The 14154-nt window shown below is 44.6% G+C and overlaps 1 long non-coding RNA gene across 1 annotated transcript; it reads right to left on the bottom strand.

Moving 5' to 3' along the window:
- Positions 1-1031: 1031 nt before the first annotated feature.
- Positions 1032-14154, bottom strand: LOC111092437. Its single transcript, XR_005378286.1, has 2 exons — positions 14084-14154; positions 1032-1620 (listed from the first exon to the last, which is right to left on the bottom strand). It is a non-coding gene; the product is annotated as an uncharacterized LOC111092437 (long non-coding RNA).

Here is a 14154-nt window from a genome sequence, read left to right as displayed (position 1 = left end):
AGTTTGGCTCATTGACAGTGAGTTTTATGGACTTTGGAGACCCTAAAGCAATAGATACCCTGGGCTAGCACCTGATCATCAGAAGCCAGATGGTCACAAGTATCAACTGGCAAAATTGGAGTGGCAGTGAGGGGCATGAGTTGTGATGATAATTTCAGAAAACATGGTATTCGAGGGGAGGAAAAAGGATGAGCCTCCAACAGTGGTATTTCATATATAAATTCAAAAGGAAGTGAGAATGGAGGAGCAGGAGGCTGAGGACAGTCATTCCAAATAAAGTCACAAACTGTTGCCCAGGTCCTAGACCCAAGTCAGGCTTCAGACTGGAAACCCATATGTTTAAAGAGCTCCCCAGGTTCCCAGAAATAAAGCCCCCCCAACATTGTCCTAGCTATCTACCATGACAATACCCCCAGTGTCTCCCCAAAGGGTCTGTGGTCATGTACTCAAGTGCCTAGACACTGTGGAAAGGAGAATTCCAGGACGTTTTGAGGACCAGTACTGAAAGAATCTGTGTTGACACTGTTACTCAGAGACCAAAAATGTCCCATGGTCCCCTGTTGGAATGAGGGTGTTTGGAGACCAGCTAAATGGTATCCTGGTCAAAGTCCACCTTAGAATGCATCAAGTGATTTGGTGAATCCATCTGGGAGACTTTTCCTTAGCTCCCCATTAAATAGTTAGGATCAATATATTTGAAATAGTTGGAAGAACCTCCATATTGGTTCAGTGGTTCATGAAATGAGAGCTATCACAGTGGTGGTGGTTACACGGAAGCCCTGAAACTGCCCCCTCCCCCGCCAAAGATAATAAATAAAAAATAAGATTACAGGGGCACCTGGGTGACTCAGTCAGTTTGGTGTCCGACTTCAGCTCAGGGTCCTGGGATCCGGCCTGTGTCAGGCTCTGCACTCAGCAGGGAGCCTGCTTATCTCTTTCTCTCTTACTCTGCCCCTCCCCCTGCTCATGCTCTCTCTTTCTCGCTCTCAAATAAATAAATAAAATAAAATAAAAAATAAGATTACCACTTATGAGGGGAAGTAAGGAACAGTAGTGTATCATCAAGATCTAAAATGCAGGGTACCAGTTCCAACTATAATCACAGTTAATTTGCCAGTTTGGCTTCTGCAGAGACCAGGTGGACCCGGAGAGGAAGTCTGGACGACTGCAATTTCAGACAAGTAGTAGTCGCACTGAAGCTGCTGCCCAGGATGTGGTGTTGACGCCGCAGAAGGTGAATACGTCATTGATTCGGTGGCTGTATTCTATCTCAGTCAGGGAAGAGGCTCGGAAACCATTCGTATTCTCCTTTTATGGACACTAACACACATTCACAGTTTTTCCAGGAGCTGAATGCGTCAGAGAGCTTTGGCTTCACCTGGACGTCCTGTAGAACATCACGTTGATCCATTACATCAATGACAGCGTGCCGTGGTGAGCGAGAGGTGGCTGCTATGCTGGAGGCCTTGGCAAGGCACATGTGCTACGGGGTGGCAGGTAAACACTCTGGAGGTTGAGGGACCTGTTACTTCAGTACAGGGTTTAGGGCCTCAGTTGTCAAGGACACGTTCAGAATGCCCTCCAAAATAGAAGATGAATTGTTGCATCTTGTATCCTTTTCTGAAAAGAAAGAAAGGAAAGGAAAGAAAAGAGAGAAGAAAAAAGACCTATTAAGCTTCTTTGGGTTCTGGAAGCAACATATTCCACACCTAAAAACACTGCTCTGGTTCGTTTGCAAGGCGGTGGCATGCAAGGCAGTCAGTTTTGAGGAGCCTCAGAGCAGTACAGGGATCTTCTCCTACCTCTAGAATCTCCATGACCTGTCTGTTTTAGAAAGGCCTGACCCACAAGCCTGGAATCTCACACAACATAGCATCTGCCCAGAAGGTTAGAAGGAAGGTGGGAGTGAACCCCAGCATGCAGTAGGCACCCTGAACCACACTGTGCCCCCCGTAGGAAGAAGACTGCATCCTGGAACCTAGGGCAACGTAGGCATGCCCTGCCCTACCCCAACTTCCAATGACCCACTGGGGACTTGGTGATTCCTGTTCCGGCAATTCTGGGCTCTATGGGGTAAGCTGTTGTGGCCTCTAGATGGGATGCACTCTTGTCAAGGGACACAGCAAGAGCCACCACTGAACCACAAGCTGTCCCTGCTGTTTTGAACTCCTTGTGTCCACAGGTCAACAAGCAAGAAGAGTTTTTTTGTTTTGTTTTGTTTTTTTTAGGATATTTATTTGAGAGAGAGAGAGTGTGTGTGTGTTTCTCTCTCTGGGGGAGGGGCAGGGGGCAGAAGGAAAGAAGGAATCTCAAGCAAACTCTGCACTGAGTGTGGAGCCTGATGAGGAGCTCGATCTCACGACCCTGAGATCATGACCTGAGCCAAAACCAATAGTTGGGTGCTTAACTGACTGAGCCATTCAGGCTTCCCAAGAGGAGTCCTTATGTGGGCAGGAGCCATCATCCCAGACCCAGAGGCAAGGTGGGAACTGCTGTTACAACACAAGGGCCAGGAAGGGACACGTGTGGAACCCAGGTGATTCACCGAGACATCTCTTGGTGTTTTCTTGGAATTAAAAAAAAAAAAAAATCTCTTCTTCCACCAAAGTAGCTTCTCAATGGATTAAAAAGTTTAAAAAATCAGATATAAAAAAAAACTGTTAGAAATTAAAATCGACAACTGTAGGGAAGAAATAACATTCTAAACTTAAAAGTGATAAAAGCAATCAACACATGGGTATCACTGAAAACGGGAAATTGTGAATGCGAGAAAAGTGCCAGGATAAAGAGGCCGACAGCAGGCTGGGGACAGACAGTTCTAACAAATACAAAACATGTATTTCCTCTCATTGGGGCTGTGGACAATATTTTATATTTTCCGTGTTTTCTCCAAGATGGCCATGTAATGGCCTTCCAAGAAGTCATAAATTCATTTTAAACAGAGAGGAAGAGAAACATAGCATTTTTTTCCTTTCCTGAAAAAAATAACACTTGTACAACAGGCAGTTTAAAGAAGTACTGAGATAAAAGACTTCAGAAATCAGTTTGGATACTATCTCTGAACTACATTAATGTTAAATTAAAGAATGCAGGGGGTGCCTGGGTGGCTCAGTTGGTTAAGCATCTGCCTTTGGCTCAGGTCATGATCCCGGGGTCCTGGGATTGAGCCCCGCATTGGTGCTCTGTGTTCATCGGGGAGCCTGTTTCTCCATCTCCCTCTGCTCCTCACTCTCAAAAAAAAAAATCTTTTTTAAAAAAGAAGAAAATCTTTAAAAAAAATGAAAGAGCATAAAATTTAAGTTTTGAGGACTTTCTACGGTCCAGGAAGAAAGCACTGCTGTCACATGCACGCGCTGAGTCTGGGTCCCCAACACTCCCCTAAAAAGGATGCTGAGAATACTCTGGATGGAGAAGCAGGCACATAAACATTTCAAAAACTAAACATGGGATTAGGATCTTCACAGCCCTGTAGCTAAACAGATGTTAACCAGCAAACAGACAGAAAGTAGAAATTTTGGTTTGACAGTCAACCCAAAACAAAACCTCCATCCTTCCTCACAGGGACAACTCTGCGGATCAGGCATAAAGGTTGTGGAGCAGAACTTACCATTTCCATCTCCCAGGTTTTTTTTTTTTTTTTTTTTTTAAGATTTTATTTATTTATTCATGAGAGACACAGAGAGAGGCAGAGACACAGGCAGAGGGAGAAGCAGGCTCCATGCACCGGGAGCCCGATGCGGGACTCGATCCAGGACCCGGGGATCATGCCCTGAGCTGAAGGCAGGTGCTCAACCGCTGGGCCACCCAGATGTCCCTCCACCTCCCAGTTGTAACAAAGGGAGCGAGCTGCTTCCTCAAGGGTGGCTCATTCATCGAATTCCCTACCAGGCTGACTTCAGGAACCGGGAGACCCAGAGCTGGGATGAGCCGCCAGGTTGCGTATGGTCTACATGATTAAAATGATCAAGTTGAATCTGGAAGGATGTCATTATTCTCCCGAGTGTTGCTCAGTGACAGGGAGGATAACCATATGGTGCCCACCCCAGGACCGTCTTGATGTGCTTCCTCTGAACGATGGAACATCGAATGTGATAAAAATGCTGCAACTCACGGGAGACCCTCTGCACGCAGGGGCTCAGAGCCTGCGATTTGAGAATTGCCATTGCATGCTTTTTGAGGAGGCAAGGCTGCTGGTGCTAATGATCCCGGGGGCTGTCTCCCAGGAAGGGAACAGTCTGGAGACCGCCTAAGCCCCACCAACGCAGTGGCTTGCAGAATGCCACCTTCCTCCGTGCCAACTTGCTACGGAGGCTTGCGGTGGCAAAGCCATCCTGCTGGGCTGGCAGCTCCTGCAAGCGTATGCCTGCCTCTCTCTGACCTGTGCTGGCATCCTGTTTGATGTGGCTGACGGTGATGAGGCTGAAGGGACACGGGGGGTCCAGGGAACAAATAAATCTCTCCTCCCCCGATCAGATGTCAGGCCTGAACTCCGTTGCAATCTGCGTTCTCATGAGCGATAAACCTTCCGGGTCTGGGGCCACTCCGGTAAGTCATCTTCCCTCTTAACAGGCTGGGCAGCGCTCTGGTCCAGCCAAGACAACGACACATGGTTGCCAAAGTCCTTGCCCACATCCCAAGTCAGTATTTATTATGACGGTCTCCGAATGGAGATTTTTCTGATTTCATGATTTGTTTCACATGTTATTAGCTGGTATTGTACTGTAAGATTTGTTTCTTCTCGCTTTGTTTGTGTCAGTCAGTATTTTATCATTATTTGTTTTAAGACTTAAATTGTCCCTTGGGATGCCTGGGTGGCCCAGCGGCTGAGCGTCTGCCTTCGGCCCAGAGCACGACACTGGAGTCCAAGATCGAGTCCCACATCGGGCTCCCTGCAGGGAGCCTGCTTCTCCCTCTGCCTGTGTCTCTGCCTCTCTCTCTCTCTCTCTGTCTGTCTGTCTCTCATGAATAAATAAATAAAATGTTTTAAAAAAAATTGTCCCGGATTTGGCTGGCAGGTGTACCTTCAAGGCGGTCCTGTGTCCTTTGACACGTTCCCATCATTCTTGGAGCAACACTTACCTTCAGATGTGACGAGATACTTCAGTTTCTTCTTCAAGACTTTTTCCATCTTCAGGTCCCAAGTCAACCATTTCTTTTAAGAAATCCTGGTTCTCTTTACTGGGGAATGCTCTTCAGAAATCAAGATGGAGGGATCCCTCGGTGGCTCAGTGGTTTAGCGTCTGCCTTTGGCCCAGGGCATGATCCTGGAGACCCAGGATCGAGTCCCACATCAGGCTCCCTGCATGGAGCCTGCTTCTCCCTCTGCCTGTGTCTCTGCTTCTCTCTCTTTGTGTATCTCTCATGAATAAATAAATAAAATCTAAAAAATAAAATAAAATAAACAATGATGACTTTAAAAGCCATTACACTTAAAAAAAAAAAGAAATCAAGATGGATGTGATAGGTACTTATTACCACTTGATATCATTGATTCTATGGCCTCTACGAAGAAAGAGCAAAAGAAATATATCCATATCTTACCCCCAGCTATCTACTATCTATCATCTATTTCTTTCCCTCCCTCCCTTCTGTCCTTCCTTCCTATCTTTAAAGCCACATGTTCATACTGTGATCTCTAGTACATCACTTTGGGTTCACTCTAAACTTTCTTCTTTCCATATTTTTAAAAGATTTTATTTATTTTAGAGAGAGAGCTTGAGCAGGGGGAGGCACAGAGGGAGAAGGAGAGGATCCCAAGCAGACTCCCCGCTGAGCATGGAGCCCAATGCAGGGCTTGATCTCATGACCTGAGCTGAAACCACAAGTTGGATGCTTAACCGACTGAACCATCCAGGTGCCCCTTCTTTCCATATTTTTAATTTCCTCCCTGGATGAGAAGTCTGGCTCCCATGATCCAAAATACAGTTACTTATTTCCTCAGTTCAGAGCAGTTTCAGAAATGCTGACCTATGTCCCTGAGACAACTAAACCTTAGAGTTAGAGTTCAATTTTTGTTTACTGTTCTTTCTGTCTCTGGCCTAAGGACACAGAGCCAAAATATTGTTTCTAAATGTTATGGGGTCTGTTGTCCGTCCTCATCCTTCAGTGTGGTTATGCTATTTGTTTGAGATCACATAATAAGTTTCATTTGTAAGTTGAGTTCTGTGCGTACTTTACTGCTGGTTCTGGTCTCGTTCTGATTGATTTTATGTCTAGAAGACATTAATTAATGTGGTCCCAAAGTCAGCACTAGACTCACAGGTACCTTTCCTTCCTCATCCTTTCACCCCGTAATCTTGAGGGTGACCAACGCCATCAGTTTATCTTTTCACACAAATGAGCAGAAATATACACACATATTTTCTTATTCTCCCCTTTTTCCTACACAGGAGGTAACATACCTCAGGCCCCTTTTGCATTTGGCCTTTCTGTTTCTAATGTCTCCTGGAAATCCTTCCATATCCTTTGATCTTTGCCATCGCCTTCCTTTGGACAGCTGCATAGTACTCTTGGCACCATATGGATGTGCCACGGGTTTTGCATCCACCGTCTCAGGTATGGGCAACTAGACTGCCTCCGATTCTAACTGTCGCTGCAGGGAACCACCTTGTCTTCATATGTAGGATTGCTAGATCACATGATAAACACATATGTAGTTCTACTAGATGTTGCCAAATTCCTCTCCAAAAGGGTTGTATTAATTCGCGTCCTTGCCAGCAACACAGGAGAGAGCCTGTTTCTTCATAGTTTCACCAATAGAACGTGTTGTCATACTTCTGAATTTTTGCCAATCTGATAAGCGAGAAATGGAATCTCTCTGTAGTTTTAATTTACATTTCTCTTACTAGGAGTGAGATGGAAAATATTTTCATGTTTGTTGGTCATTTTTATATCTTTTTGTGAATTGTTCATGTATTTTGCCCATTTTTCTATCAGGTGTTTGATCATTTTTTCCTCCATTTTAAAGAATTCTTTCTATTGGAGATAGTATCCTCTATCCCTGATAAATGTTATGAATACATCCCCCAAATATCTTAGCTTTACTGTCTCTTAGCTTTACTTATGATTTTTTTTCTGTACAAAAGGATCTTTTTGTATATATTTATGGAGTCAAGTTGAGCACTCCTTAGTTTTACTGTTTTTCCCTTTGTTATCATAGGTACAAGCCTTTCCCTACCCTCAGCTTAAAGGGAATTCGCCCCTGTTTGTATACAGCATATACATGCCTTCACATTTCCTCATTCAGTCACCTGGTCCCCTTGGACTTGACTGTTACATATGGTGGGAGGTGTGGATCTAATTTTATCTTTTCCCGAATGATAAAGTTGGCTTTATGCCATTTATTAAAACGTCTGTCTCTGCTCTGGCAATTTGGGATACTATCCTTATCATATATTAAGTCTCCATATGTACTTGGATCTATTTGGGGATTTTTAAATTCTATTCCACCTGCCTATCAATTCACTGTTTTACTTCCAGAGGCCTTACAGGATGTTTTCCTATCTGAAAGAGCTGGATCCCATCATACATTCCCTCCCACGTGTCCCTAGCTTCCCTCCCACGTCTCCCTCCCACGTTCTCCCATGTTTGATTTTCCACGTCAATGCCAGAGTCAACTTTTCTAGCTTCACAGAATTACTTGTTGATATTTGTATTGGCATTTTGATGAATTCATAAATTAATGGGGAGGGAACTGAGATCTTGGGATTGAATCACCTGCCCTTAACTCCCATCATTCAGCTGGTTTCTCTGATACTCTGGGTATGATTGTGTGAATCGGGTCCTTGGGAAGCAGATCAGGACTGCAAGAGGATCCTGGTGGCTCGATGTCTATGAAAGTGACTAAAAGTGCGGACATGATGCTATCGGACACAGGGAAGTCGGGCTGTTGATGTAATGAAACACATCAAAACAGACCGCCAACGGCAGTCTATGGGCTGATAAACCAGAACTGAATGGTAGACACAGTATTTAGACACATGGAAGACCCACTGGAAAAAAGGAACAGAAAGTTGAATGGTGCCCCCTCGGGAGCAAGAGCTGGAGAGATAGGAGTGCAAGCAGGATTTGCTGCCTTGCACGAATATTCTTCCTGAATTATTTCTCTTGTTTGGACCACGAGTAGGTTTTATTCTGTTGAACAACAAATCAATTAATGACATAAATTCCAGATTAATAATGGTCCTAGACAACCCTGTCATATAACCCATTAAGGCCTCAATGGCAGCCTGTGGGAACTCAACGTCAAAAAATGCAACGAGAAAGCAGACGCTGACAAAGAGGGCAAATGAAGGGAATGGTTAATTCGGAGGCTGGCTTACACACCAGGAAGGAAATTTATTCCGGGCATCACTGTTCTGCAGCGAGAGGGGGATTCGTCAGCCCGCATCAGCTGGCTCCCTAATTATATCCTTGCCCATCCAAGACCCGTGGAGGCGTCAATCACCCTTGTCCAGGACGTCATTCTGAGCACAAAAAAACCTGTCCTTTCTTGTAAAGGCGCTTTCTAGGGTTGTCAGCGGACACAACAAGCAGTTGAAGGTGGAAAAAAAAACCCATGGTTGTTCACACAGCTGTTTTGTTTATAATTGTTTTGCTTATTATTTTTTGAAACAGATGGGTTATTTTGATGTCAGGTAGCTACGGTCTCCGAGTCCCCGAAAGGCTGGAAGTCGAGCGGCGTTGGCGGAGCTCGGATGCTCGGATGCTCCCAGCTGGGGCGCCAACAGCCAGGCAGGGGCAGAGTCACGCAGAAAGACACCGTGCGGGCCGCAGGGGCTGTTTCCTAGCCACCTTCTTTCCTGGTAGAGTCAATCTCCCTACAATTGACCCCAGGAAGAGTCAGCACCTGAAAGTTCATGCTGAATGGAGGGTACCGATCAGGTGAACTTACCCATCTCCAAATGAGCACGATAGACTTATTTCAAGCGCCAGCATCAATCAATTTGTCCTGACCTCCTGAAAGGCAGTTTGAAAAGCGTTTGGCTTACCTCATTTAGTATAATGTCCTTCAGGTTCATCCATGTCCATGCAAATGCCAAGGCTTCCTTATTTTATGTTTTTGATAAAAATAATATACATTTGAAGTGTGCATGATTCGGAACACCCATACATAGTGAAACTCTCACCAGAATCAAGCTAATTAACATATGCTCTCCTAGTAGAATTATTGCTTATTTTCCACTATGATGGGAGCATCTAAAATCTACTCTCTTGGCAAATTTCCGGTATTCAATATAGTATTAGCAACTTCAGCTGAATGCTGTGCCTTACACCTGTAGCCCCGTTCATCCTACATAACTGCCACTTTGAAACTGTTAACCAAGGATATCAGCTTTTTTATATTTTTTTATTTCTTCTTCTTCTTTTTTTTTTTTAAAGATTTTATTTATTCATAGAGACACAGAGAGAGAGAGAGGGACAGAGACACAGGCAGAGGGAGAAGCAGGCTCCATGCAGGCAGCCTGATGTGGGACTCGATCCTGGGTCTCTAGGATCACACCCCGGGCTGCAGGCGGCGCTAAACCACTGCACCACTGGGGCTGCCCGGATATCCGCTTTTTAAAAATATATTTTATTTATTTATTTATTTTAGAGAGAAGTAGAGCACAAGTGGAGGGAGGGAGAGAAGGAGTGAGTGAGCGAGAGAGAGAGAGAATCTTAAGCAGACTCTGTGCTGAACACAGAGATCTCAGGTGTCCATCCGACTACCCTGAGATCATGACCTGAGCCCAAACCAAGAGTTGGATGCTTCACCAATTGAGCCACCCAGGGACCTTCTTTTTAGATTTCCTTCTTTTTAAAGACTGAATAATATTCTTCCATAGAAAGAAACGATTACATTAACAAAAGGCACAATCCAAAAGCAATTGTCATAGGGACCATTAGGTATCAAACAGTTAATACAGAAAGCGTTTGAGAATCAAAGGAGAATCTCACAGAAGCTACACTGGAGGACACATACCGTTCTCATGATTCAACAGATCAAACAGAAAAAATGATGCAAGACCTGAGTAATACATTAGCAGTAATTAGCAAGTACGCAAATACTTAATGCGCTTTAATTAGTTACTTCTATCAGGTTTTGCTGAACACCTGCTTTTTGTGGTATATTGGGGAATTAGCGATGACTAAGCCAAATGAATCTAGGTCTCGGGGAGGTTATTTCAGCAGTGGGCAAGGCCACCTGCAAGCCACGCGGGAGGCTGGGAATAGAGTTTGAGGCACTAATGGCCAGGGCTGACCACATAATTTTCAGGATCCCATGCCAAACGACCATCCAAAACCTCTGTTTGAAAAGCAAAGGCAAAACTTTTCCTTCTTCTGCGGGTTTTCTCTCTACCTGCCTTGGTGGATTTTATTTGCTGTGTAACGTTAGAGATGCTGATGCTCACAAAGTGCAGACGGATACTCCCCAGTGTCTGAGCCCTGCCCCCAGACTCAGTGCACCTGAGGTGCACCTGCTGACCCCTTCGCCCCCACTAAATCCACACCCAGGACCCCCGTTACAGTTGCTGGGTCAGTGGAGAAGGTGATGGAGGAGAGGGTGGGAGGTGAGCCGAGGCTCTAGGACCCCAGTGCACATTCCATTGTCCCATGGCACTTCACTCATAAAACACAAGTTCAAAGAGATAACTATAAAGAATTTTAAGACATCAGCCACAGAGACTTAAACTCCAGTTGGGGGGCCCCCGGCTCACGAAGCCAGCTCTGCTTGTGGCCTCTGTCATGGAGGCAGGTAGGGGAGGAGGAAGCGGAAACATGCACCAGGTGAGCCAACCCATAGCCTCCACCCCTTGCGAAAGGCTGCTGGTGCTCTGAATTGTTACCAACATAGTAAGCCAATGAGTTCCCTAACTGGTGCCAACTCAGAGCATAAGGGCTTTTAGCAATTCCTTAATGCTATCCTGATATTTTCAGCCTTACTTGTTTTTATTTGGAAATACAACAGAGCAGAGGATGAAAGAGTAATTTTGCCTAGAATATTTAACAGGAAATATGAGTATGAGCATAACAGGCCTTTCCTATATATGTCATATTTGAAAGACACTTGCACCATCAAAAATGTACTATTGCCAATCTAAAAATGATTTTAAGGAAATATTAATGTGTATTAACCACTTCTTTCAACATGCCCGAAAATAACTTGAGCTTTCTCATTCCCTCCTACCATTCTTATGATTCCAAGATTCCAGGATTTTTTGTTCTTGTTTCTTTTCTTGCCTTTTTATCCCCAGTACCTAGAACAGAACCTGGAACACAGTGTTGGTAACTGTTTCTTGAGTGACTGCATGACTGTATTCAGAATTGCCACTTGGGTTTTGTAAGGTAACAATATTCATTATAAGTAAAATCAACACAGAAGGGCGATGCCTCATGAGCCTCATTAGAAGGGTTTTTCTCTCCCCTGTTGTTTTGTAATAGATGAGTAGAATTTGTTTTGCAAGTTGCTTAAACATGGAATTTAGGAACTCTTGTTTATTTCAATTCTGGGTTGGGCTGAAAACAGTACCTTTGACAGCAGAGTTATGAAAAGGATCAAGTCAGGTGTCTCAGATGCTTAGACTGAATGTCCTATCTGGACAGAGGCTGAGACAGAGAAGTTGGAACCGGAGTCTACAGCCCAAGTATTTCTACCTTAGCGCCCAAATAGTCCTTCTTTGAGTTGGTGGCAAGCAGGTGGAAGAAATTGGCCACATGCCCTTCTAGCATGTGATCAGGGATCTATATAAATTAGAGAATGAGCTCCACTGTTAAGCCTGGTGATCTATCTATTAGACAAAAGCCAAAGAATGCCCTTTTAACCAATATGTCCAGTTTCTACAAGCCTGGGGCACAAAGTCATCCTTATAGCGAAACCCCAAATGCCATGCCGGGGCTCTACTGTCCCTGAATGGCTAGTAAAGGGATCTTTCATCTTGAGGTCAGGTCTAGTGCTTCTGGACCTTTGGCCAGGGTCTTTCCTAATGCCTAGCTAGAGTGCCAGTTACTCCAGACTGGCCTTTTCTCTCCCTATGGCCCATTGAAGATTATGTGCCTGAAGATGAGAGAGCCTGGTAGAGAGTCATTGTACCTGGGGCAGAGAGATGCCCAAGGTTAGTTACCACAGAGTGAGGAGGATATGGCTCCTTCTGGAGCTGTCTCATTAAGGGTGCTGATGGTGAGGTTGGGGGGCTCACTGAATGAGTCATTCAGTTCAACAATATGCAAGGAATTGCTTGATTCCTGCCAACAATCATGTGAGAATAGAAGGAGATCCTTCACTCCTGGAGCTTTCTGATGAGACCACTGCCCTGGCTCACACCATGGCAACCCTGTTAGATGCAGCTAAGCCATGCCCAGACTCCAGATCCACAGAAACTGTGAGATAGCAAATGCATATGGTTTTAGGCTACTAAATGCATGATAATTTGTTACACAATAACGGATAACAAACAAAGGGGTTTAGTCCATCTTTGACCAAGAGCATATAAATCCTGACTTCCCTGCATATATTGGGAAAGATTATCAGATGCCTTCCACCTTAAAAACACGAGGTCATCCCTGATTCCTTTTTAAATACAACATAGAGTTAATCACTGGCTATATAAATAAGTATTCAGAGCAAATATCCTTGTTATCATCCTGGTGTTCTAGGAGCAAATGCAAAACATGATCAGGAGTAAATCCTGCTAAGATGTCGTTAATCAGTCAAGCTTGGCATGTGTTCAACCAAGGAAGAAAGCCTGCTCCACAGGCCAAGTGTGTGGAGAAGCAGCACAGTCCCTGTTTGTCAGCAAAGCTGAAATAATAAAGCAGGCTGGACTCTTTAAAATCGTCAAGCAAGGGAAGAGGCTCACAGTGTCTGGACAGTTCAGTGCTGTGTGTGTGTGTGTGTGTGTGTGTGTGTGTGTGTGTGTTTAAAGTAGTCCCTATGCCCAGTGTGGGGCCCAGTATGGGGCCCAATGAGGGGCTTGAACTCATGAATCTGAGATCAAGACCTGAGCTGAGATCAAGAGTCGGGTGCTCAACCGATGAGCACCCCCAGGCGCCCTCTGGGCCATGGTTTTATCCCAAGTATACTTTTGCCTAGAAGATGGTTCATCCCTTTTCTGAAATATGTAAATTCTTCAGAAAAGGATAGCTTCCCAAAGATCTTTTAGAGAGATTAAAACACTACAATTTTGATGAAACATCCTAGATTAAAAAAAAAAAAAATCTGTAACCCAGTTCCTAAAAATAACTTGATTTCAACATCAGGACTGTCATCTCAAAAGGTTTCATTCTTAGCAGGAATTAAAAACGAGAAAAGGTGAGCTCAGAACACCAAAGCCTGGTTCTAGAAAAGATGTCTGTGATATAATATGCATGCAATAACATTGATATGCAGGTGGAAGGACCACTGTTGTAAAATGAACGGGCACTCCACAGCAGAAACACAAACAACTACATTTCCTTTACCAAAGATGGTTTTAAGTGGTCTCGGGTTTCTTTCTTACATACAGAAAAAGACCCAGAAATAATTTTGTTCCCTTCCTGTGATTTCATTAAACGCTGTTGCTCACCACACAATTCCCCTGGGTTCTCGTTACTATGGAATGGTCTATGAGGAGAGGTGGGGGTGGATCATTTGTCTATAAGTCCAAGAAGGAAGTTGAGGCAAATGTGAGAGTGTCAAGAACCCCTGTGGAAATCTGAAGGAAACCACACACACTGTCTACAGACAAAGGCAAACTCATGCAGGCCCATGTTGTGCAATAATTTCTTACCATGTCCTTGGTCATTGTGAATCCCAAAACAGGAAAACCCCAAATGAAGGAAAGTTTTGCTCTTGGTTCACACCCACTCTCTAGGGTGGATCTCCTAGGCTCTTAGATTTATCATAAGACCTAGGATCATGTGCCCCTTCGTGTCACTAGGCTTTATTTTGTGCATTAGGTTTGGGCCAAACAGCCACAGACTGGCCTGGGCATGGCTTGTCAAGACTGCAGCGAGAGGAGTGACTTCAGGTTTTCCCAGATACCAGGCTCACCCCCCACCCGCTGCCTCCTGTTTCCCCTGCCCGTTCCTCCTTCCAAGCCGTCTCCCAATCCTGCCCACCTACCTTCCATCCTTACTGTTCCGATTCATTTTATGCAGATATGCCTAGAAAGAGAAATGCTCCTAATGTTTCAT

The sequence above is a fragment of the Canis lupus genome, chromosome 25, assembly GCF_011100685.1.
Source record: "Canis lupus familiaris isolate Mischka breed German Shepherd chromosome 25, alternate assembly UU_Cfam_GSD_1.0, whole genome shotgun sequence".
In the NCBI taxonomy this organism is placed as follows: Eukaryota; Metazoa; Chordata; class Mammalia; order Carnivora; family Canidae; genus Canis; species Canis lupus.
The sequence above is the reverse complement of the archived record's forward strand: the minus strand, read 5'-3'. Positions and strand labels throughout refer to the sequence as shown.